Here is a 26,216-nt window from a genome sequence, read left to right as displayed (position 1 = left end):
TATATATATATTTTTTTTTATTACGCCACAACCAAAGTCAATGCGTTTTTTCCCTTTCACCAATTACAGCTTCTTCAGGGCAAACAATCTTGTAATTACTCATTGTAATTCCAGTATTTCATCAACTGCTTCCATATATTATTGGCTTAATGTCAAAACTTCTCATGACAATAAAGCTACGTATTCCTCATGACGCCAGTCACACTCACATGGTGAAAAATAGACTGGGATGTTTAGTTTTCTGACTGCAAACCACTGTCTACACTGTGCATTTCCCCAATTGGATTAATTAACATTTTCTGCATAGTGGCACTAGTTCTCTCTCTGGCCTGATCGAGAGATCTCAAGGTTTTTTAGTTTTTTTTTTAACCTTAACATTTGCTGTCTGGTGATGCTCCACCAGGATTCTTTCAATCTTGAAAATAAATCACCCAGCAACAGACACTGTGAGTTACTCCATATAGTATTGTATCGTTTTTCAGCAGCCTTTTATGCAATCACTGTAAGTAGAGGGACATTACTTTTGGGAGAGTTTCAGCTTACAAGTATGTCATTAAAATATTACTCAACTGTATATTACATACATATATATATATATGTGTGTGTATATATATTTGTGTGTGTGTCTGTGTGTGTATACGTACGTGTATACATGATTTCCTATGTTAATAAAAGTAGGGAATGCTATTATAACTTAAAGTTAAAATGTATAGAAAATGTATTTTTAGGTTAAATGTATGTTTGCAGATTTATAATAAAAATAATATACATGTTTAATTATACAATTTAGATTTCCTTGTGCTTTGGTTTATTTGTCTGACACGTGGTTATCCAGAATACAGGTGTGTTTATGGCACTGTGTGTATATATATATATATATATATATATATATATATATATATATATGTATGTATGTATTTATGTATATGTGCTTAGGCGTTAGCCTGTGTGTGTATGTATGGGGGTAAGGGATCAAATTTAACTGATAGAAGAGGTCAGGGAAGAGGTGCCTGACCCCATGGGACTGATGAAGTCAAGCCCCCTCCATCCCCCCGACAAGACTGTCCAAAACCTTTTTTTTTTAGTACACAAGGATCCACTCACAGCCCCACAAATTCACTCGTACATCCACTCAGACCTACAAAACTACTCGCATCCACTCTTACACACACCTCACAGACCCTCGAAGATGTTCAGACCCCCACATAGCTGCTCATGTACCTGCCTAAACTCCCCCACTCACCTGCCTACACACCCATGTGTATACCCACCCATAAACATACCGGCACGCACACAGCCACTCAAATAGCCACCCACATTGCCACTCAGTCAACCGCTCGCACACCCACTCATGGGTGCCCAGACCGCCACTTTCACCAATACGGCCACTTGACTCACAAAACCACTCACCCAAATAGCCACTCAAACACCTCGCACTCTTGCCCTCCCTTAATTTTCCCAGCTACTCACACACCCACACAGAGGCAGTGGTACAGTTAAAGGAATTATAGTAGCATGTACTTGTATTAAATGTGTGTTTCTATTGTTGAATGTGTGCTTTTGGCTGGGATTGGATCCGCTGTGGATCATCCTGCAGAATAACCTTCAGGCCCCTTGTTTGTCTGAAGGTTAGCAATGGATTTGTGGATCAGTAAAATAAAAATAAAAACAAATAAAAAAGAAATCCTTGTTGCATTGCATTTATAGGAAGACTACATAAGTTACCTTAATTAATAATTTTTAGTTGTAATTTTTTTTTTAACAGTGAACGTGTAAATAAAATGGAATTATAGTACTGTTGACTTAAAAAACAAAACAAAAAAAACAAAAAAAACAGTAAAATTCATTAAAAAACAAAGGTTACAGGGACGGTGTAGTTGGGAAATAAAATTACAGACAAAAACAAAGTTTAGAGGGATGTTCTAGTTCAGTTCAGATTTTGCACACAAACCATAGAAAATCAGCAGTTAGTTACCTAAGGTAACAATAACTTACACCCCTCCCCCCACAGTGTACTGCTTATGACCTCACATATCACATCACTCATGACACTGTCAGTGACACACGATCATTATTTATGTATATAAGTATGCATGTGTATACAGGTGTGTGTATGGGTATGTGTGTGTGTATATATATATATATATATATGTATATATATATATATATATATATATATATACATATATATATACTCACCCAGAGTAACACTCTGTTTAGGAGTCATACAGATGATAAAATGGCTTGAATGAAGACCGAGATGGAGGTCATGAAGCCAGCTGCTCTGAGTAACATAAGGAGCAATGAAAGCACCCTGTCAAGCCATACGAAAGGAGTTTATATCCACAGAGGCTTCACTCCCCTCAGTGGTTGCAAAGACACCACAGCCGCAAAGACATATAAATACATATATAGAGATATATCTATACATTGGTCACCACTGTGTAGTTATAATTGGGTCCCAGATACCATAGGGAATGGATGCCATTACAATGCACAGTGGATGTATCACTTTTACCATATGCTGGCAGGGCTTGAGGAAAACTGATGAGAAAGAATTAATTTAGAGAAATGGAGAAATGCAATAGTTAGGCAACTTTAAAATACTGCCCATTCATGGGAACTCCTTTGTTGTATGTCTCTTTGCTAGTTCTATCACTTTTGCTGACACTCGCACAATGCATGTTAATGGACGACTAACCTAGACTACAATAGAAATTAAACCCACAGCAATAATACACACACATATGCATAAATATGTAGTTATCGCATGGATTAAATGTTGAAAATGACTAGGACGTAAGTGTCTGCTATGTCTGTTTTTCATTTGTATTTATGACCACTCGTTGCTCTATTTTGAGGGTTGTACTCCCAGAGCAGCCCTCAACTGTGGGAGTCGCCACTGTGTAGTTGTAGTGAGGACCTTGATACCACAGGATATATATGTATATTTCTTTTTTTCTGATTATTATGGAGCTGTTTGACAAATTTACAAATTTTCACGAAACATTCCAACTTCAAAAAGGATTTTTTTTTTTATCTGTCTGAGCCCCTGCCTGCAAAGTTTAAGTGATCCTTCAAATGGGGCCTGAAAAAAACAGGGGTGGTCTCAAAACGTAAATTTCTCTTACAAATTCCATAGAAAATTTGGAGAATGCTGCAGCCAAGCCGACGGAATTACATAAGATTTGGTAGAAAGCTAGACTTTTACCAGAAAGCGTGCTTTTTGTGATGTGGTGTCATTTAGATCATTAGTTAGCTTCGATGAGATGTTAACACAGCGTCGTGACGGAGTCGTTCCCAACAAGCCGACACCAGCGGCGCCGGACACGGAGTCGTGTAGACCCCCAAGTACAGTACATTTGGTGAGGAGTGAAAACAAGCCGATGCACGAAGTCGGGGATCGCGGTGTCTGTGCGAAACGTTGAATCCCTGCACTTCGAGCGGCGTCGGTCACGACGTGGTGCGGCGACTTCCACGAAGTCGCGGACTTCAGCGGGGCTGCAGCGGCGTCGGGCCTGCGAAGAGCGTCGCGTTCCAGCGAAGGTCACGGCGTCGGGTGCAGGCGGCGTCACCGGATTCAGCAGCGGCGTCGGTCCGGAGTCGTCCGAAGTCGATTTCCTTGGATTTCCACCAGCTTTCCTTTCAAGGGCCCAGGGACTGGATAGGGCACCACTTGTCAGAGCAGGAGTCTCTCCAGAGACTCCAGGTGTTGGCAGAGAGAAGTCTTTGCTGTCCCTGAGACTTCAAACAACAGGAGGCAAGCTCTAAATCAAGCCCTTGGAGATTTCTTCACAAGATGGAAGGCACACAAAGTCCAGTCTTTGCCCTCTTACTCTGGCAGAAGCAGCACTGCAGGAAAGCTCCACAAAGCACAGTCACAGGCAGGGCAGCACTTCTTCCTCAGCTATCAGCTCTTCTCCAGCCAGAGGTTCCTCTTGGTTCCAGAAGTGTTTCTCAAGTCTGTAGATTTGGGTGCCATTCTTATACCCATTTTAGTCTTTGAAGTCACCTTTCTTCAAAGGGGACTCACACCTACTTGTGAAATCCTGCCTTGCCCAGGCAAGGCCTCAGACACACACCAGGGGGTTGGAGTCTGCATTGTCAGAGGCAGGCACAGTCCTTTCAGATGAGAATGACCACTCCACCCCTCCCTCCTAGCAGAGATGGCTAATTAGGAAATGCAGGCTACACCCCAGCTCCCTTTGTGTCACTGTCTAGTGTGAGGTGAAAAACAACCCAACTGTCAAACTGACCCAGACAGGGAATCCACAAACAAAGCAGAGTCACAGAATGGTTTAACCAAGAAAATGCTCACTTTCTAAAAGTGTCATTTTCAAACACACAATCTCAAAACCAACTTTACTAAAAGATGTATTTTTAAATTGTGAGTTCAGGGACCCCAAACTCCACATGCCCATCTACTCTCTAGGGGAATCTACACTTTAATCATATTTAAAGGTAGCCCCCATATTATCCTATGAGAGAGACAGTCCTTGCAACAGTGAGAAAAAAAAATTGGTAGTATTTCACTGTCAGGACATATAAACCACATTACTATATGTCCTACCTTATCCATACACTGCACCCTGCCCTTGGGCCTACCTAGGGCCTACCTTAGGGGTGTCTGACATGTAAGAAAAGGGAAGGTTTAGGCCTGGCAAGTGGGTACATTTGCCAAATGAATTTACAGTTAAAACTGCACACACAGACACTGCAGTGGCAGGTCTGAGACATGATTACAGAGCTACTTATGTGGGTGGCACAACCAGTGCTGCAGGCCCACTAGTAGCATTAGATTTACAGGCCCTGGCACCTCTAGTGCACCTTACTAGGGACTTACTAGTAAATCAAATATGCCAATCATGGATAAACCAATTACATACAATTTACACGGAGAGCATATGCACTTTAGCACTGGTTAGCAGTGGTAAAGTGCTCAGAATTCAAAGGCCAACAGCAACAGGTCAGAAAAAAATAGGAGGCAGGAGGCAAAAAGATTGGGGATGACCCTGCATAAGCAAAAAAGTCCAACAAACCCTTTCGCAGCTAAGGACGTAACAGTTACGTCCTTGGACTGGGGTTGGGGTGGTGGTGGGGGGGATGCGCGTGCCCTGAGCCTCGCCCGCAGGGCAGGAATGGAAGGGGAATATTCCCCCACACACACATAATCGCATTTCCTCAATGATCCAAGGAAGTTAAAAACCTTGGAATCACCATGGACTCCAAGTTAACTATGAATGCCCAAGTGGACAAATTAGCACAAACAAGCTTCATCACCTTGAAGACTCTACAACGCATCTTCCCACACCTCGGATTTCCACACAAGGTGCAAGCTACTATCTTGCTTGTACTATCCAAACTGGATTATGCCAATGGCCTCTACCATGGATCACCTCTATTATGAAAAAACTGTAACGCATTCAGAACTCCGCTGCCAGGCTACTATTGCATGTAAAGCCTCAAGCCCACATCTCCCCTGCCTTGAGAGCACTACACTGTTTACCCGTTGCCAGAAGATGCACTTTCAAGCTACTTTGTATCACCCACAAAGATATACATGGAACAGGACCACTTATTATCAGAACAAAATAACCAAATACATTCAACAAAGAAACCTCCGCTCAGGATTGGCACCCCGCCTTAGAACACCACCATACAAGAAAAAGGCTATAGGTGGTACATCCTTCTCCGTTCAAGCAGCCAAACTATGGAATTCATTACCCCCAACTATAACAGCCACAAATAACTTTCTTGTCTTCAGAAAACTACTCAAGAGTTGGCTCTTTCCTTCATAACCACCATATGCTAACAACTATGGACTGCATATGCCTAGGTTGATAAATATTTTTTTCTGATTATGTGTATATTCTAGTTATATATAGTTCATTAGAAAATATGTATCGCTACTATGTCATAACAAACTACACACACACTCTTCCAACCTGTTTAACTAAGTATATTTACTCATGGTTTAAATATGTATGTACATATATGTGTGCATATGTGTGTGTATTCATGTGTGTGTGTATGTGTATATATATATATATATATATATATATATATATATATATATATACATGTGTGTATGTTATTCTATGCTTAACATGTTCATAGGTCATTGCATAACTCCTAGATAAGTTGTTATACTAGATACTTATGAATCCCTGCTCTCATCGTATATCACACTTAATTACCCATCATCATATGTCATGTCTCTATCAATCTATCCTCCATTCCCACTCTGACTCATCCCAAATCCATTCTACTACTTTCATCTCCTAAATAACTCTGGCTAAGCTCTTCCCTCCGCTTCCACATCTACCTCACCAAACCTCACTTTACTACCATGATATCTCAAACAACCCTACTGTATTCTCCCTCATTTATCTCACCCTTCCACTATGATCTCCCTAACCCCTTCCGCAGACTCTTCCCTCCTTCATCCTCCCTTTACTCATCCCAAGCCTAAATCCTATTACCATGTACTCCCAATTAACACTTCTGGATTCTTTCCTCCTCCACCCCTCCATTACTCCAGTAAATCTAACTAACAAACTCTCATACCCGTGGCTCAAATTAACTCATAAAAATACTAAAACTGTACTCATATTTCCCTATCCTAATCCTTCACCAGGTGACGCAGTGCATCAACTTTGCTCGCAGAGCTGCCATACCCCACTTGTCAGTAAAAATGTCCCTTAATGTGTAGTCAGAGTACAAACTATGGATTTTGCTGTAACCATTACTAACCGCCACTAAGGCTTCCATTAGAAGTATAGTGGTAATTCAGGTGTGGGAATTTCATACCCTAACTTCCTTACAATGTGAGCAACAGAAATTTAGGGATGCAAAATGATCCAATGATTACAAGATGTCCTTAGAAGAATTGAGAGTTACATGGGAAATTGGTGTTACCACACATATTTCCACAGATAATTTTTCAAGTCTGGATCTTTTCCAGAAACAAACATCTGCCATGGTTAACATGGTGAATATGCACCTTCTGGAAACATATGTGGTAATACTATAAGCACAATTACTGCAGGTGGTAATAATGCATTACATTTTACATTGCTATATGGGCGGAACTTTGCGTATGCAACACAATCAGTATTTAGGCCCGTATTTATACTTTTTGACGCTAAACTGCGCTAACGCAGTTTAGCGGCGAAAAATTTTGCGCCGGCTAACGTCATTCTGAAGCGCCATGCGGGCGCCGTATTTATTGAATGGCGTTAGCCAGCGCAAGCAGACCGGCGCTGCCTGGTGTGCGTGGAAAAAAACCACGTACACCAGGCAGCGCCGGCGTTGGGAAAAGTGGCGCTAGGGCGTCTAAAAAATGGTGCAAGTCAGGTTGACGCAAAAAATCGCCTCCACCCGATTTGCGCCATTTTTAACGACGCCCAGACGCCATTTACATGACTCCTGTCTTAGTAAAGACAGGAGTCATGCCCCCTTGCCCAATGGCCATGCCCAGGGGACTTATGTCCCCTGGGCATGGTCATTGGGCATAGTGGCATGTAGGGGGGCACAAATAAGGCCCCCCTATGCCACCCAAAAAAAAAAAAAAAAAAAAAATGTATACTTACCTGAACTTACCTGAATGTCCCTGGGATGGGTCCCTCCATCCTTGGGTGTCCTCCTGGGGTGGGCAAGGGTGGCAGGGGGGGTCCCTGGGGGCAGGGGAGGGCACCTGTGGGCTAATTTTGAGCCCACAGGCCCCTTAACGCCTACCCTGACCCAGGCGTTAAAAAGTGGCGCAAATGCGGGGTTTTTTGACCCGACCACTCCCGGGCGTGATTTTTGCCCGGGAGTATAAATACGACGCATTTGCGTTGCCGTCATTTTTTTAGACGGGAACGCCTTCCTTGCATCTCATTAACGCAAGGAAAGCGTTCACGCAAAAAAATGACGCTATTTGCCCATACTTTGGCGCTAGACGCGTCTAACGCCAAAGTATAAATATGGCGTTAGTTTTGCGCCGAATTTGCGTCGAAAAAAACGACGCTAATTCGGCGCAAACGGAGTATAAATATGCCCCTTAGTGGCCACTCATGGTGAAGGCATTAGTGCAATACACCATGTACTGTAAGGATGTGTCATTGTTTCTATTTTGTGGTACAATGCTCAGAGCTGCTTTGTTTCAGCAAAACTGCTGTTTGTATTTTGTGAATGTAGGCTGATTATGCAGCATCTACTGCTGTAAAATAAAACAGAGAAATATAACACAAGTTCATAATATGTAGCATTATGCTAAATAACAATTCCTTGAAAATTAGCACCACAAGGGAACTTAATGCAAGACAGTAAGAAAAGTTCTTAGGATGGAGCTTTCCATTATTAATGGAAGGAAGATTTCTACAACCTCTCTGCTCATTCGCGGTGTAATGATGTTGGCAAAAATTGACCTTTAATGCCCGATTACATCAGCGCCATTATGTCCCAGTAATTACATTCATCATCGGTAACAGTATTACACTCTACATTAGTGTTTGTGCTGTGCCAAACATAATTAACTTACTTTAATGCACCTATAGCATTACACAGAGGATCAGAAATGCTTTTTCAGATTCTTTAGTGGCACATTACGAAAGTATACATAAATGCTGCATGCTGTTAATCCTACTGCTTTACACAGATGGCGAAATGCACTTTCTGACTCAAATATGTCCTTCTTGCTGCAGCAGAAAAATAAGAGTTATTTTCTGTTCATAATCCGTATCTTGGTCATCGGAGTCAAAAAGGACAACTGAGAAGATGCATATCGGCTCCTAAAATGAGAACATAAATATCAATTTTTAATTAAACGCTGACAAACTTTGCTACCTGTTATTCACAGTTTTTGTGTAATATATTTACGCCGGTGAAATAAGAGAATTACAAGGAGTACAATTACATCGTTGTCTCTTCACATCATGGCAACATCCAGTCGATCTCTACTGCTAGACAACTGACAATAACTAAAAGATGATTTAGAACTTCTCACTCCAAAAAACCTTCACGTTGCAATGCAATTTTTACAATATACGTACAGGAAACAACATTTCACACCTCACTTTTCGTCAACAGATACTATTATAGTGCATTTCCTAATAAAGCTGTACATCGAAGTCTGAAATTTAACTGTGTTCCCTTTGCCCATTTGCAGTGCTTACTTTGTACTTTGTTTATAATAGACTTTGCTATACTCCTACTAATCTTCATAGATATTAGTTAATTGGAGATAACAATTGCTGGTCGTGTTCCCAAGAAAACAGTCATTATATGCGCACGTTTTTTGAGTGCCCTTTTTGGTTACAAGTTTGAAAGAAAATCAACAAGATTTTGTCTACCAATATACCTCTTAATTTACAACATATCTTTTTAGGTAGTTCCTCTTCTTTATGGCAATCCCAGATTATGCTCGGAAAAATTGTTGACCTACTTCTTGCTAATCCATTGGAATTTGAAAGATATTCACATACATTTCTATAGTTGTGTGTGGAATTTAATTTGCTATGATCAGAGAATGGATCGTACGAATGCTAACTCTATTTATTTGACAATTAAAAGAGATAAAATATGACTTCCTCTCACTTCATATCTTTCAAAACAAAACATCTCTTGTTCCATTACTGATACAGGGGGTCATTCCGACTCCCGCCGGCGGCGGTAACCGCCTGCCCGGCGGGAGCCGCCGAATGACCGCACCTTCAACGAGGAAGCCGGCTCCGAATGGAGCCGGCGGAGTTGAAGGCGTGCGACGGGTGCAGTGGCACCCGTCGCGATTTTCAGTGTCTGCTTGTTGCAAGCAGTGCCGCCGTGGAGGATTCCCTGGGGCAGTGGGAAACCGGCGGGACACCGCCGGTTTCCCGTTTCTGACCGCGGCTGTACCGCCGTGGTCAGAATGCCCATGGAAGCACCGCCAGCCTGATGGCGGTGCTTCCGCGGTCCCCGGCCCTGGCGGTCATAGACCGCCAGGGTCGGAATGACCCCCACAGTGTTTTAACCTCCTTGAATTTCCTTATAAATACATGGTTGCCACATTACAAGTATATGATTTTCACTTTGGATTGTTTATTAATTATTTCTTCTCTTTTCCCTTTTCTTCTCTCCTTCCTCTCTCTTTATGAAGCATTTTCTAAAAAAGCTAACAGTGTTATAGTACAATATTTAATATTGTTGATTACACATAATGGGCCTGATTACAACTTTGGAGGAAGGTGTTAATCCGTCCCAAATGAGACGGATATACCACCAGCCGAATTACGAGTTCCATAGGATATCATGGACTCGTAATACGGCTGGTGGTATATCTGTCACATTTGGGACGGATTAACACCTTCCTCCAAATTTGTAATCAGGCCCAATATTTTAGAAAGAATGTTTATCTATGTTTATCTCTAGCCCAATCAATTTTCTTACTTTTCTGAAATATGCACTGCCGTATTTTCTTATTGTACTTTGTATGCTATTTATTAATCAACAATGCATTATGAAACAAAAAAAGGCTAGGCAACCTTTATATTCCTCAACCCTGACATTTGGATATGTGGCAGTGGGTTCTTTTCTTAAAAAAAAAAAATCTTTGGGGGCTTGGGGTGCGAGTGGGTCCATGGTGAGGAGACTGAGAACTGGCCGAGTCAGCCCACAAGATGGCCCACCAAAGCAAATTCAGATCTTGGAATCTCTGGCTGTATTGTCAGGGATCTCTTGATGCTGTCACCTGTCTCCCCAGCAAGGTACACAAACCTCAGCATAAAACACCCTCTCCAAATCCTCTTAAAGTACATGGATAGCAATATTACAGTAAGCGGGCCCCTTGGATGTACCAGTTAAGTGACTTTCCAAGCACCATGGGGCATATTTAAGGAGATAGGTGCAGCGTCACTTTCCTTACGCCCCTTAGTGACCCCCTAGCACCACCATGTGTGTGCCGTATCTGGGATAAGGTGCACCATGGCACAGGGTTGGGCAATAGCCTGACTTTTGTTGATGCTATTAATGTACTCTGCAGGAGTAGCGCCAAAATATATATAGTACATCGGGGCCCATTATAAATAATAGAGGCCCCCTTTTAACACCTGCTCCGAGCAGGCGTCAAAAGTGGTGTAAAAAAATGACGTAAGAAATCTGTTTTTTTGCCCCCTAATTTGGGAACGTCCTCTTTGCATACATTATGCCTGATGCTGGCATAATGTAGCACAAAGGGTTGCAAAGTGGCACAATGCATGCATTACACCACTTTGTAAATATGGCACAAGGATTTTGGCCTTGTTGGGCCACATTAGCATAAACAAATGATGCTAAAGTGGCGCAAGATGGTGCTAGGGTCTTGTATATATGCCCCATAACTTCTACTTTAATTTGGGAAGTAGCCCATACAAAAAAGGTAAGTGTCTCTTTCCCCCGCAGCATGGCAGATATCTCAGCACTCAGCTTGTTGCCTGCTTTCACCTCAGGGTCAAAAGAGCCTGCAGAAGATCTCCATTAGCCTCAAGCAACATGGGTGGCACACCTTCTTCTCAAAAAGAGATTGTATTATAAGCAGAGATTACAAACAATGGTTTAACTGATGTGTAAGAGGTCTATCGAAGTGTGAGAAAATGCCCTTTTTTGTATCCTCACCCTCATTTATTTGCTGAATTTCATTGCTGATTTTTAAACTCTGCACCCTGGGGCACAGCTGTCTAGTGCCCAGTATATATGCTCTGACCCCTAAAATATGTAGAGGTAGGCTAATTTATTTGGACTGGTTTATTTAGATCTCATATAAGGCCTTGATATGTCACAGAGAAATTGCATCCATGGCACAGAAAGTTAAAGGTCATCCATGGACTGCAGCACCAATTGTGCTATCCACTAATGTGAAAGGAAAAATAGTTTAAGGCCTACTATTGTAGCCTGAGGACCGCAGTTCAAACCTGCAGTTCAACCTGTTTAAATAGTCCTTTCTGAAAGATACAAATTTCTTTCAAATATTGGTAAGTCGCACCTACGTAGCCTACAAAATCGGGTGCATGGTGTTTAGAAGTGGGACATGTAAAAAAATAATGTTAACATGTCCCTACAGTAATAAGGTCCCAAATGTATTTTCACTGTGGAAGGCCTGCAGATTAAAAAAAACTAATACTGCTAACTTGGAAAAGGGACCAGCTAGAAAAATAATTAAACCACTATTTGTAAGTTATTCAATTTAATGCCAAAGTCAGATTTTTTGGTTAATAGTAAGGAAAGGTAACGTTTAGAAAGTTACTATTTGCCTGCCTGAATTTTCAGAAGGCTAATTGGTAGGAGCTCTTCAGCTACTCCCAACCAATGGTCAGCCTTGAATGCGATGCTAATAAAGTGTGAATGTCTACCAAGAAGAGCACAAAAGGCTGACCTGAAAAGGAAAAGATAACTCTTCTGAGCTCAATAGACTATGCAGGGGGTGCTACTATTGACACTCCAGTCTCAAATCCTGTTTTTCAGGTTTGTCTGAAGCACATGTAAAAGCAATGCGCTCTTCAAAGGAAGCAAACAGGTTGCTGAAGGACCCTGCTTTTTTCCTACCAGACATCTGTCTCTGGGTTTCCTTTGGGTGCTGCTTCAAACTGGATTTTAGTGTTATTTGTGGGAGGAGACTAGGATTAAAAAGTACACTTCCCACATAGACACCGAGCGATCAGCACCCAACTTTAGCGGGCCTCTGGCACATGGCTTTTGGGCCTGTTTACAGCAAAGCAAACAGGAAATACTGCACAAGTAGATGGGTGAGGACCTCGGAAAGTTAACTTCATTGGCCAAACAGGAACTAGTGGTGTCTTAGGGTGTCCCCAACTACAGGCTAGTGAACCCTCCAAAGCTGGACCTTCCCCCAGCTTTCCTCAGAACACTTCTGGGCTTAATAATGATACCAAGAGGACTGAACCTGCTGCACTGGACATCTGTGACCTGTGAAAAGGACTCAAGGTGGTTGTACCGCTTCACCCTAAAATCCAAGGGCAGAATTATCTGGAGGTATCGCAAGGATGATGCCCTGAGTGGCTCCAGGAATATAAAAAAGCTAAAGAGGACATTCATGTGAAGTATCTCAGCTGTCCAGTGGCAACTCGATCTGGACTGGACTTTGCTGTTGCTCTCTGCCTGACAACCAGAGAGTCTCAAATTGCTCCCCCTTAGGTCCTTGAGGCACTGCAAATGTACTTCTGTGTTTTTAGGCAACAAAAGAAGTTTGGGAATATTTCGAAATGCTTGTTTAAACAGTACCAGAGCATCAAGGATATCGACTGTGAAAAGTATCTGACCGCCAGCGTCAAATTGAATTTCAAGTTATGTCCACGTAAGAAAGAGGTTTTAGATTAGGGCTTATAAACTTTTTTGAACCTTCCTACTTCCATGCCATCGCAGGGCCAACCTACTTAGTGTATTCAACCTATGCTCTACTGAGGTCAGCTTTAAATCATGCTTAGGTCCTGGGCTTCTGTGGCCATTGACTATTAGTACTTTGTGCTTCTTGCGGCTATTTTCTCTTAATTCTTTTAAAAAACTTGGTGGACTTGGCCTTTTCTGCAGGGTCATCTCCGGACTTTTTTCCTTCCTCCACCTTTTTTTTGTTGAACTCATTTTTGTTGGACATAGTACTCTGTGCAATTTACCACTGCTAAATAGTGCTAAAGTGATTGTGCTCTCTCCTCCATACATGGTAACATTGGCTGATACCCAATTGGCATGTTTAATTTACTTAGAAGTCCCTAGTAAAGCAGCAGTAGGTGTGTTCAGAGCCTGCATACTAAATGCCACTAGTGGGTCTGCAGCACTTATTGCACCACCCACTTAAGGAGCCCTTTAAGCATGTGTCAGGCCTGATATTGCAGCCTGTGTGTGTAAAGTTTTAAAATGTAATTTCAACCTTTTCTCAGGCCCGAACCTTCCTTTTAAAACAAAAAAGTCATTTCTAGGGTAGGCCCTGGACAGCCCAGAGGGCAAGGTGCAATGTATTTAAAAAGTAGGACATGTATTTTTTAGTTTTACCATGTCCTCGTAGTGAACAACTCTTACATTTATTTTACACTACAGTCAAGCATACTTCTCCTATCGGATAACATTGGAATTACCTTCTTACATTTTGTAGTTGTAATTTCCAAATGGGAAAAGGATAGCAGTTCATGTTTGGTGTCTAACTTCTAACTTATGGTAAAGTCAGATTTTAAAATACAAATATGAAAATGCCACTTTCAGAAAGTTGGCATTATCCTGCCTTAGCAATTTAGCGCATGTTGCCTCTGGTCACTAGACTGAGTGTAGCTGACAGGTAGGCTTTGTGTATTCCTCCCGGACAGCCACACACAACGGGGAGCTTAGATGTGATAGGATGGACCATCACTGCAATGGTGGGAGGGAGGAGCTGGACACAGCCCAACTTACACTTGAAGTGGCTGTGTCCTTCCCCCATACAAAATGTTGTATCTCCCTGTAGTTAGTTTGGAGCCAGGAAGGCCGGGCATCTGTGCACTTCAAAGGCCTGTCTCTAGAAGCTTCTCCCCACTTCTTACAACTGGGTATAAATACTGGACCTCAGACATCATCTCTAATACACTTCTGGACCTGTGGATACTCTGCCAGGAAGAAGGACTGCTCTGTGCTGCTACAAGGAATGTCATCCTCCTGGACTGCTGCTCTCAAGGAATTGCTGTACTGCAGTGCTGACCTGCAGCCTGCTGTCCACTTGCCTGAGGAAGAAGACCCAGACCTGCAACTTCACCTTGAACCCAGGACCCCAGAGTGACTGTAAGGGATAATCTGCCGGCAGCCTGATCTGAGTCTCAAGGACATAAAAGGCTCTCCAACCAGCTACTGGATTCAGCAACTAGTTCTTGCCCCTAAAGTGGTGCCCTTCAGCTCCTGGACCCTTGGTGTGTCTCAGTGCGCTCAAATCACCTTTTTGGACTCTTTGTCACCGTGAACAGGCACATTCGTACTGAGATAGTGCTGCTTGCACTGGAAGTAAGCATGAGCCACCTCCAGCTCTTCTCTTCTGACCACAGCATTCTACAGCGCGTGGGGAACCACCAAAGCAAAGCACCAACCCACCCGTCTGCGATGCCGGGCCTGACCTTCGCACCATGTTGCCAATCTCCTCGGATGCCCAAAATCCATGAGCAGGAATTTGTTTGAGAAAAGCATCACTAGAAAAAGGAGACTCTCCCTCAAATGTTAGGAGGCCATCTATACCTTAAAATTCCCTACTGACGTGTGAGTGAGCACTCATCTCTTCATTTGATTTAACTCCTGTAAGGGTTTGTGACATAGGCATGCCTCATTGACATAACAGATGAGTGGGGGTATGATTAGAGTGTGAAGCAGAAGGGATTCGGCTTCAGCCCCACCCTTTGGCCTTAAAAAAGGAAGCCCCTGTTGCAAGCACCAAACGTTCATTTTTAACCCTCCACAGGGGGGGGGTATCAGGACAAAATTGGTTAAATGTATACATCACTATACATATATCAAACATAAAATTATTGACAACTACAAAATCATTGACAAAAAATACAAATCACTGTAAATAAAATCAACTCACCACTAGTTAAAAATGCCATAAACTATTACGTAACATATTAAAGGCCCTCATTATGACCCTGGCGGACGGGGGAGAAGTGGCGGTAAAACAGCCAACAGGCCGGCGGAAACAAAATGGAATTATGACCATGGCGGTGTCATCCGCCACTTCTCCACTCCGACCGCCAGGGCGGTGACAACCGCAGGGCTGGAGACTTCAGTCTCCAGCCTAGCGACCGTCACCAGACCGCCGGCGGTATCAGGACCCTGCATACCGGCATGGGTTTTGGGTGGTTAGGAACCGCCACGATATCCATGGCGGTAGGCACTATCAGTGATAGGGAATTCCTTCCCTGGAACTGATAGGGGTCTCTCCCACCCCCCCCCACACCCCTGAGTCCTCTCCCCACACCCCAACCCCCCTGCCACCCCCCAAAGGTGGCAGGACCCCCCTCCCCACCCTTAACAAGCACATACACACACCCCCTCCCCACCCCAACATGCACATACACACCCCCCCACACGCACACATACACTACAACAACACTTACCCGCACACATACAAACAGGCATGCACACAGACCGACCCGCACACATTTCCCATACACACAACACACCCCCGCATGCATACACACACTCACACACCTCCTCTACATACTCACACGCACACCCCCATGCACACACACAACACTCCGCCCACCCCTCCCCTAACGGACAATCAACTTACCTTGTCTGTTGATCCTCCGGGAGGGGGCGGGATCAATGGGGGCTGCTCCGCCGCTAGCTCCCCGTCACCAGAACACCGCCACACCGAATCATGGGACGTGATTTGGTGGGCAGTGTTCTGATGACGGGCGGTGGAGGTGGAGCAGCCTCCACTTTCCCACCGACCGCCAGTATGGCTGCTGGCGGCTCTCCATCCGAAAAAGGACGGAGGGCTGCCAGCAGTCATAATACGCTGAGCAGAAATCCGCCTGCACTGGTGGTCTTCAGCACAGCGGTACCTCGGCGGTCTTGCTAAAAGACTGCTGAGGTCGAACTGAGGGCCAAAGTATTTCCAAATGTTAAATACTATATATCAAAGCAGTGTTAACTAAATGTACATTAGCTAAGGGAACAAAAAATAACAACATAACCATATAATTTAAAGCATCAATGCAGATATTGAATTAAAATATAAATACCAAAACACTGTCCACCAGATACGGATTAAACATGATAAAATATTCAAATATCAAATAACACAATCAATGAAATAAAAGTTAAAACAAACTAACCAATACAATTAACTAACCACTGTAAAATGGACACAAAAACGCACATTAATTTACAGCACAAATGTCAACACTTCAGGAATGCTACACTCTAGGAGATTCCACACAGAAAAAAACAAAAAATCTATTCCAAAAAACAGAAAGCTAACTCCTAAAAGTAAATAATAATAAGTAAAAAATGTGTAACAACAAGAGGCAAGCTTTTAAATAAAACTCAAGAACAATATAATTATAAATAACGTAATGTTTTCTATTTACATTTTCCCTATTATAGCAAATACCATCAGAATAAACACAATATTTAGAAGACCAAAATAAGAGCATCTTTCTAAATTCCAAACTTGACAAACTTTGACATGGAAGTAAATATAACTAGTGAAAGACAATCCAAAACACTGTACAGTTTAAAAATAAAAGAAAGGCTGAAAAAATGCAAATACATTTTTCACATGTTAAATGCTAACACGTGTTCTTTCTTTAACAGGCAAAGATCAGGTATATGTCACACAACCCTCCAAATAATTGAAGACCTCTACAGACATATATTTTTTTTTAAATTTATAAAATGTACAAAAACATAATGCATGGTTAAATATTATTGTTACTTCAAACGCAGTAATTACAAACATAAAATGTATGTCCGATTCTAGAACCCACAGGTACAATGTCAGAAAAAGCCACTTCCATCAAATATCAAAGAGGTAAATTGTTATTGACTGTCTTGAGATATACTTACACTCACAAGAGCACAATTATATATAATAGTCATGGAAAATGTACAAAGTATTTATGAATGTATATTATGGAGGAGTATACCTAGAAGCAAAATTGTGCAAATCATGAAAGAGCATAATCTCCCTCTAAATGTAACTGAAATTGAAGTTAGAATAGTGTTACAATATTTTAGGAAATCTAACACTGATTCACAATAATCTACAGGGATTATTTTAGAAAATATCATACCAAAGGATCCAGCCTGTATTGTAGAACAGCTCTCAAGTATCCCAAAGTTGAAAAGACTCACAGCCAGAGCCAGGAAAGCAACAACTGAAACTCCTGCTGTCCCTAAAATAAAGTAAGCACATCAATAGCCCCAATAATTTAACTACAACATTTACGGCCTCATTACGAGTCTGGTGATCACTAGACCACCAGGTTTCCGGATGACGGTCGGACCGCCACCAATGCAGCAGTTTGAGTGCCAAATTTCAACCCTGAAGGTCAGGCCACGAGGGGACCCCCAGCTCCGCCAGGATAAAGGATCCCGGCGGTCTCACAGTAGGTGGCGGTCCTATTCCGCTAGGGCAGCATTGCCCTGGGATTACTACCTAGTTCTCTGCCAGTCATTTCATGGCGGTGGCACTGCCATGAAAAGGCTGGCCAAGAACGGGTCGAAGAGGTCCCGGGGGGGACCTGTAGCCCCTATACTTGGCATGGGCAGTGCAGGGGTTCCCCTGGTCAGCAATCTCCCAACGTTCACTGTCTGCTTTGCAAACAGTGAACATTGCAAGGGTGCTGGTGTACCCTGCAGCCTACAGCATTGCCGCCAGCTCGATTACGAGCCAGAGACAGTGCTGTAGGCTGTTTCCCACTAGGCCAGCGGGTGAAAACTCAGGTTTCCACCCACTTACCTAGCGAAAAACTCTTAATGGTCCCGGCGGGGAGGTAGCCAGTATGACGGCAACCTCCCCATTGGGAGTTCGGGGCTGATGTAAATCATACGCCAAACTCATAATCAGGCCCTTAGTGAGGAACCCTTTTTCATGTATAGCAATGCTAACAATGACAGAAGAATAATAATTTATATTACAGAAAACAATCTCCTAATATTAAGACAAAGCAACATAATGATCATGAACAATATGCTCAAATCATCACTTCCATCATTCACACAAACATACACAATCCATTGTGAACACCACAATACAAATATCCCTTTGGTGTGTGCACTTTTGCCTAGCAAACAAAGTACAACATACATTAAATCCAAAAATAACAACTACTATCCCCATAACGTAATCATTTACTTTGAACAAGTAATGAAAGTTCCATTTTAAATATGTACCAACATACATCTATACACAACTGTTACCATCACTTTAACCAGAGAATGTGTAGACAATTCCAAAAATCTACACTAAGGGCCTGAGTACGAGTTTGGCAGTTGGTTTGCCAGACTGCCACAGTGGCAGCTGCCAAGAGACAGCCGTGTTGACGGTCATACAGACCACCGTATTACGAGGTACACAGGCCGGACCGACAGAAGGCAGCCAAAAAAACAAGAACGCAAGTACATTGGAGGGTGAGAAATAGGCAGTCTGACCACCAGCACCAACAGCCTGTCAACCAACCACCAAACCTAATTCAAATACAATGTAGCAATAGCGGTGTTAGACTTTTCATTCTTGGCCTCTGTTTCCCAGGTTGTTAATGGGTGCTGGACTCTGATTTTATTATAAGACAGGAGGCTCATATTATGCTTTTCTTTTCATGCTTTAATTTAACAGCAGCCATGAATCTACAAATCCCAGAATCCCTGGGAAAAAAAACTACCAAACTACATCACAATGGGGTCCACCATTCACACGACGAGCCCCATAATAACTATCTTGACTGAGAGCAACAAGCCCTCTTTTCTTGCTGCTCGCAGTCAAGATAAGTACACTGCTCGCATTTTTATGTATTAAGTCTATCGTGTTATAGTGTATATGCTGTATATATATATTCTTAACCTTTTATTATGTCTCCGTTTCTCTGTGGGAATTTATATTGCACTTAAATTGCCCCTTAATGGTTTAATTTTCTTTAAAACACGCTCAAGCGCTCCGTTGCGCTTTTTCGGCATGACAGGCCGACTTTCAGAACGTTCGGTAAACGTTCTGACAGCCGCGCCTCAAGCAACGGCATTCTTGACATTCCTCCCCACACGCGGCAGCTGCAGCGTGTGCTGAAGTTCCTTCACGCTCGGTTTGGTTTTACGAGCGTCTCCCTCGGATCCTTTCCGCTTCACTAAGCGGCTTCAGCGTGTTCAGTTTTACACGCTTGACTGTCTGGCTCAGTTTATTGATTTTCTATAAGGAATTCCTCTCGGCCCTCACACGCTTGGTTATTTCAAACGCGTTTTTTTTCTCGAGGTAAGTGGCACACCCCCTCACACCCCGGCCAGTCTCCCCAAACCATTGAACCCTTTCCCAATTAATTATTTCTTTAGTTTAAACAGGATTTTTTTTCCTGTTTCTTTTCCCTATTATTAATTTTAACTATTGTTTTTCCCCACTATGTCAGAAGACGACCAAACCCAGTCCATTAAGGACAATTTGAAATCCTTTATTAAGGATTCAGTCCAACACGCTGTTTCTGTGTCTATGTTGGACGTTTCAAAAATGCTTCACGCACCCAGAGTAAACCCTCTTTTGAGAGGCAAGAAACGTGTGTCCTATTCTAAAGACAGTTCTAAAGGCGTTTCTCATAAATTTGGGCCTCCAACCCGAGAGGCGAAATCTTCGGGTCTCCCCTCCTCCCCCCTTAATATCCTTCACTTACGGGACACGGACAGTGATGGGGATGATGATGTCTTACAAGACACTCTAGATGATGATTATTTGGATGGGCCTCCGGAGAAAAGGCGAAACATTTCTCCTCATGAGTATTCCCCTCACTTAGTGCCCGAAGATTTGGTTGACCCGGTTGGCGAACCTTTGTTCGACCCTACTTCCATCCATCATCCCAACTCCTCTGAATGGTTCCCCTCTGATCACGTTTCGGATTACGTCTCTTTCTATCTCCGACACCCCCTGGATAAATCATCCAGAAATAAATTAAAATCTGAATGCCCCAGACCTTCCCTCCCCTGTAAAGTCACAGATACCCCTGCCATTGATCCCAATATGCTCCTTTTCTTCACAAAATTTGGGAAAGACCCCAAGAAGGGAGTTGACCGGGCCTGGTCAAATTGTCAAGACAGGCTCCTAGACTTGGTGGGTCCCCTCACCAGGATTTTCGACCTTGCTGAGGACGCCAAGTTGGAGGGCTCACAGGTGGATCCCGACACCCTCTCCAACTGGGCTCAACGTGCAATCTGTTTGCTGGGCAACGCCAACTCGTACATTTCCCAGGAACGTCGGAAAAGCCTTCTCCTCAGGATTGATCCAAAACTCAGCACTCTTGCTTCTAAGGAGGAAGGCCTTAATGCTGATGGTCTTCTTTTTGGAGACTCTTTCATAAAAGAGATGGGCAAGTACGTCTCTACTTTTAATTCTCTGGACAAAGCCCATTATTCAATTAAGAGAATATTTTCCAACCGGGTTTTTGGAAGGGCCGGCAAAGGAAGGAGCCGTTTTGCCGGCCGCTTCTCAACAAGAGGTCAATCCCTCAACAGAGGCTCCTACACCCAATCCAACCAACTTGAAGTGTATCAAGGATACAAGCCCCAATTCTACCCCCGCAGATTCCGCGGTGGCCGCAACAGGGGTTATAGAACCAAAGGAGAACAACTTACAGGTAAGAACTTTCAGTTCTGGCCTTCCTCCAGTAGGAGGCAGATTAGCTTTGTGTTTAAGAGCTTGGTTGTCAATAACTTCCGATCCTTAGGTAATTCAGGCCGTCCAAGGTTATTGCATAGAACTTTACCAGGCTCCCTTTCAACCCTTTCTTCTTCATCCTCTTCGGTTTTCTCACGATCAGTCTCGCCTCATTCAAATCGAGATACAAGATTTACTGTCAAAGCAAGCGATCGAAGAAGTGGCCTTCGACGCTTCGGGGTTTCTCAGCAATATCTTTTTGGTTCAATAGAAAAACAAAAAACATCGCCCGGTCATAAATTTGAAGGAGTTCAACAATTTTGTAGTGTATCACCACTTCAAGATGGAAACTATTCTCCATCTCAGGGATATCCTTCTTCACAACGACTGGTTAGTTCGCATAGATCTCCAGGATGCCTACCTCTCAGTACCGGTACACCCTTCATTCAGGAAATTCCTCCAGTTCCGGTGGGAACATACTTTCTTTCGTTTCAAAACTCTGCCCTTCGGTCTTTCTTCTGCCCCTTGGTGCTTCACCAAGATACTCAAACCCGTGGTGCCCTTTCTCAGGGCTCAAGGGATACGCCTTATCGTCTATCTCGACGACTTCCTATTGATGGCCCAAGACAAGTCTTCCCTGACAGCCCATCTAAAAATTTGTCAGGACCTCCTTTTTCAGTTGGGGTTCCTTATAAACTTCCAAAAGTCGTCCCTTGTTCCTTCTCAAACCCTCGAGTTCTTGGGATTCCTCGTCAACACCGCCGAGTCGATTCTCCAGCTTCCCCAGGACAAAGTTTCTTTGATAAAGAAAGAAATTTGTCATGCTCTGTCTCTCCCTTGTACTTCCCTCAGGGCACTGGCTTGTCTTGTAGGTCTCCTTTCCTCTTCCATCCAAGCCATTTTTCCGGGCCCTCTACATTGCAGAGCCCTTCAGAGGCTCAAGATCCGACACCTTCAACAGGGTCTGTCATATTCGGATCAGGTTGTTCTCGACGCGGACTCCAGGGAAGAACTCACATGGTGGATGAGTCATTTAGACGCCTGGAACGGGAGAACGATTTTCTCTGCCGCCCCAGATCTTGTCTTAGAGTCAGATGCAAGTCTGACAGGATGGGGCGCAAGATGTGGTCAACACTCGACTGGCGGACCATGGTCCGTTCAGGAGTCGTCAATGCACATAAACTGTTTAGAGATGCTTGCAGGTTCCTTTGCCATCCAGTCCTTTACCAAAGACAGAGTAAAATGTTCCATTCTTCTCAGAATGGACAATCTATCGGCAGTAACTTACATAAACCGTCTGGGCGGGACTCGATCCAAACCTTTAGCTCTCTTGGCCAAGAGTCTTTGGGAGTTTTGTCTTCACAAAAATATTTCGGTCTGAGCGGAATTCCTCCCAGGCAATCTCAATGTGGTGGCCGATTGGTTCTCAAGGCACTCCCACGACTCAAGCGATTGGCGACTTCACCCTTCTATATTCAAGCGTCTTTCTTCTAGCTGGAGACCAGATCCCTTAGCCCTAGCTACCGACGCTTTTCTCCAACCGTGGCCTCCTTCCCTGCTGTATGCCTTTCCCCCCTTCCTCTTTATTGATCGGGTCCTAGCACATGTCCGTCGTCAGGGCTCCTCCCTAGTGTTAATCACCCCATTCTGGCAGTCCCAACCCTGGTTTCCGACCCTTTTAGAACTCTCGTCAGATCTTCCAGTTCTGATCTCCCCTTTCCCAGATCTTCTTCTGAATCCCCAAGGACATCCTCACGACCTCATAATACAAGGTTCCCTATCCCTCATAGCTTGGAGAGTTTCGGGGCTTCCTGGAGAACCCCAGGAATTTTGCAACAGGCTGTCCATTTCATCCAACAATCTTGGGCTCCGGGCACCTCGAAAGTCTATCGAGCGGCTTGGACAGTATGGTGCAGCTGGTGTGTGGACAGGGATTCCAATCCCGTTTCAGCTGACGTTACCTTAATTGTAAATTTCCTAGCTTCCTTAGCCTCTCAAGGCAAGGCGTATCGTACCGTCAATACATATAGATCAGCAATTTCTTCAGAACACGTCAGAGTGGATGGTAGACCAGTGGGAGAGCATCCCTTAGTTTGCCGCCTATTAAAAGGAATACGTTTTTCCAAACCCCCAACCCCCAAATATAAGTCTATGTGGGATGTGAATTCCGTTCTCCATCTTCTTCTTTCTTGGCCCGATAATTCGGAACTTTTGTTAAAATATTTGTCTGCTAAAATCACTATGCTCCTCTGTTTGGTCTCTATCAAACGAGTTTCTGATGTTAAAGCTCTGGATGTTTCCTCCTTTCATTTTTCTGCCTTTGGTGTGTGTTTCAATGTGGTTAGACGTACCAAGACTAATTTGTCTTCCGTGTTTTATCCCTTTTTTCCCTCCCAACCTAAGTTGTGTGTAGCTAATTGCTTAAAAACGTACGTTTCACGAACTGCAGATCTCAGGACAGCCTCTTCTTCTCAATTGCTGATTTCCTATCAAAAGCCCCATAAACCTGTCTCATCTCCCACTTTAGCCCGTTGGCTCAAGTGGCTGATGAATTTGGCTGGTGTCCCTATTGACATTTATGGTGCCCATTCCGTTAGAGGAGCTACGGCTTCTAAGGCCTTTTTTGCTGGGGCTAGTTTACAGGATATCCTTAGATCTGCAGATTGGTCTAACGTCAATACATTTAGAACGTTCTATTGTAAACCGGTTGATCATCCTATGCAAAATGTTGTTTCATTGCTTTGAACAAGCATAATATGAGCCTCCTGTCTTGTAATAAAATTGAGATTTTCCTAGCCTTGGTGTCAGAAAGGCTAGATTTTATTAAAGACAAGGAGGCGAGTTTTATCCCGCCTCTTCTAACCTGTTCTTTTGTTCTAGTTGCCTCAACTGCAACCAATAGCAACGCTACTGTCTGACCAGCTTCCTTCAGCTCCTCCTTCTGGACCTTCTCTTCAACCAACAGGATCTACACGAGGTTATCCTTTCCTCAAGGCCTTCTGCTTGGACGTACTTTCCGCATTTTTGACTCTTTATGGTCTACTGTTGTTTTTCTCACATCGTTCTATTGACTGACTTTCGCAAGAAAAGAGGGCTTGTTGCTCTCAGTCAAGATAGTTATTATGGGGCTCGTTGTGTGATTGGTGGACTCCATTGTGATGTAGTTTGGTAGTTTTTTTTCCCTGGGATTCTGGGATTTGTAGTTTCTTGGCTGCTGTTAAATTAAAGCATGAAAAGAAAAGCATAATACTCGCCTCCTTGTCTTTAATAAAATCTAGCCTTTCTGACACCAAGGCTAGGAAAATCTAAATTTTGCTATTTTTTTTACTCTGGCCACTTTGCCACTGCTAACCAGTGCTAAAGTGCAAGTGCTCCTATACAAAATGTGTATGTAATTGGTTTATCCATTATTTGCATATTTGATTTACTAATACGTCCCTAATAAAGTGCACTAGAGGTGCCCAGGGCCTGTAAATCAAATGCTACTAGTGGGCCTGCAGCACTGGTTGTGCCACCCACATAAGTAGCTCTGTAATCATGTCTCACACCTGCTATTACAGTGTCTGTGTGTGCAGTTTTAACTGTAAATTCGACTTGGCAAGTGTACCCACTTGCCAGGCCTAAACCTTCCCTTTTCTTACATGTAAGGCACCCCTAAGGTAGGCGATAGGTAGCCCCCAGGGCAAGGTAAAGTGTATGGTTAAGGTAGGACATATAGTAATGTGTTTCAAATGTCCTGACAGTGAAATATTGCTAAGTTCGTTTTTTACTGTTGCAAGGCCTGTCCCTGTCATAGGTTAACGTGGGGGCTACCTTTTAATCTGAATAAAGTGTAGATTCCCTTTGGGAGCGGATAGACATGTGGAGTTTGGGGTCTCTGATCTCACAATTTAAAAATACATCTTTTATTAAAGTTGATTTTAAGATTGTGTGTTTGAAAGTGCCACTTTAGAAAGTGAGCATTTTCTTGCTTAAACCATTTCTGTGACTCTGCCTGTTTGAGGATTCCCTGTCTGGGTCAGTTTGACAGTTGGGCTGGTTGCACCTCTCACTAGACAGTGACACAAAGGGAGCTGGGGTGTAGTCTGCATTTCCTAATGAGCCATCTGTGCTAGGAGGAATGGGAGGAGTGGTCACTCATACCTGAAAGGGCTGTGCCTGCCCTCACATAATGCAGTCTCCAACCCCCTGGTGTGTGTCTGGGGCCTGGCCTGGACAAGGCAGGATTTCACAATCAAAAGAGACTTTCCATTGAAGTAGGCCTACTTCAAAGGGCAAATAGGTATTAGAAGGGCACCTACAACCACAGACTTTAGAACACTTCAGGAACCTCTGCCTGGAGAAGAGCTGACGAGCTGAGGAAGAAGAGCTGCCCTGCCTGTGACTGTGCTTTGTGGAGCTATCCTGCAGTTGCTGCTTCTGCCTGTGCTAGAGGACAAAGACTGGACTTTGTGTTGCCTTCCTTCTTTTGAAGATCTCAAAGGGCTTGATTTAGAGAGCTTGCCTCCTGTTGTTTGAAGTCTCAGGGACAGCAAAGACTTCTCTCTGCCAGGACCTGGATCTCTGGAGAGACCCCTACTCTGTCAAGTGGTGCCCATCCAGTTCCTGGGACCCTGAAAGGAGAAGCTGGCAGCCCAAAAGTGAGAAATCCACGCACAGAACGCCGTGCGGGGAAAAGATTGACACGACTCGGATCTGCGGCTGAAAAATCGACGCACCGCCGGCTTCACAGCTGAAAATCGATGCTCACTTGCAATGCAACCCGAAGATCGATGCCCGGGGCTGGAGAAACGACGCACAGCATCTCTGGCGAAGGCTGGTGAGATCGCAACCCGCGCTTCGTGGTTTTCGGATCATCGTGCGGCTGGATTTCCGACGCAAACACCGCTGGGCATGTGAA

The 26,216-nt window shown here is 43.6% G+C and overlaps 1 long non-coding RNA gene across 7 annotated transcripts in view; it reads right to left on the bottom strand.

Moving 5' to 3' along the window:
- Nucleotides 1–8,257: 8,257 nt before the first annotated feature.
- Nucleotides 8,258–26,216, bottom strand: part of LOC138295673 (uncharacterized) — a 391,570-nt gene continuing 373,611 nt past the window's right edge. For 2 of the 7 annotated variants that reach the window (XR_011203658.1, XR_011203661.1), the window contains one exon: nt 8,264–8,774. This is a non-coding gene — a long non-coding RNA (uncharacterized lncRNA). Of the gene's footprint in view, nt 8,775–26,216 lie in introns of all 7 variants that reach the window. The other 5 variants (XR_011203657.1, XR_011203656.1, XR_011203655.1 and 2 more) reach the window with 5 other exon arrangements.

Source organism: Pleurodeles waltl, chromosome 5 (assembly GCF_031143425.1).
Source record: "Pleurodeles waltl isolate 20211129_DDA chromosome 5, aPleWal1.hap1.20221129, whole genome shotgun sequence".
In the NCBI taxonomy this organism is placed as follows: domain Eukaryota; kingdom Metazoa; phylum Chordata; class Amphibia; order Caudata; family Salamandridae; genus Pleurodeles; species Pleurodeles waltl.
This window is presented reverse-complemented; position numbering and strand designations above follow the sequence as displayed.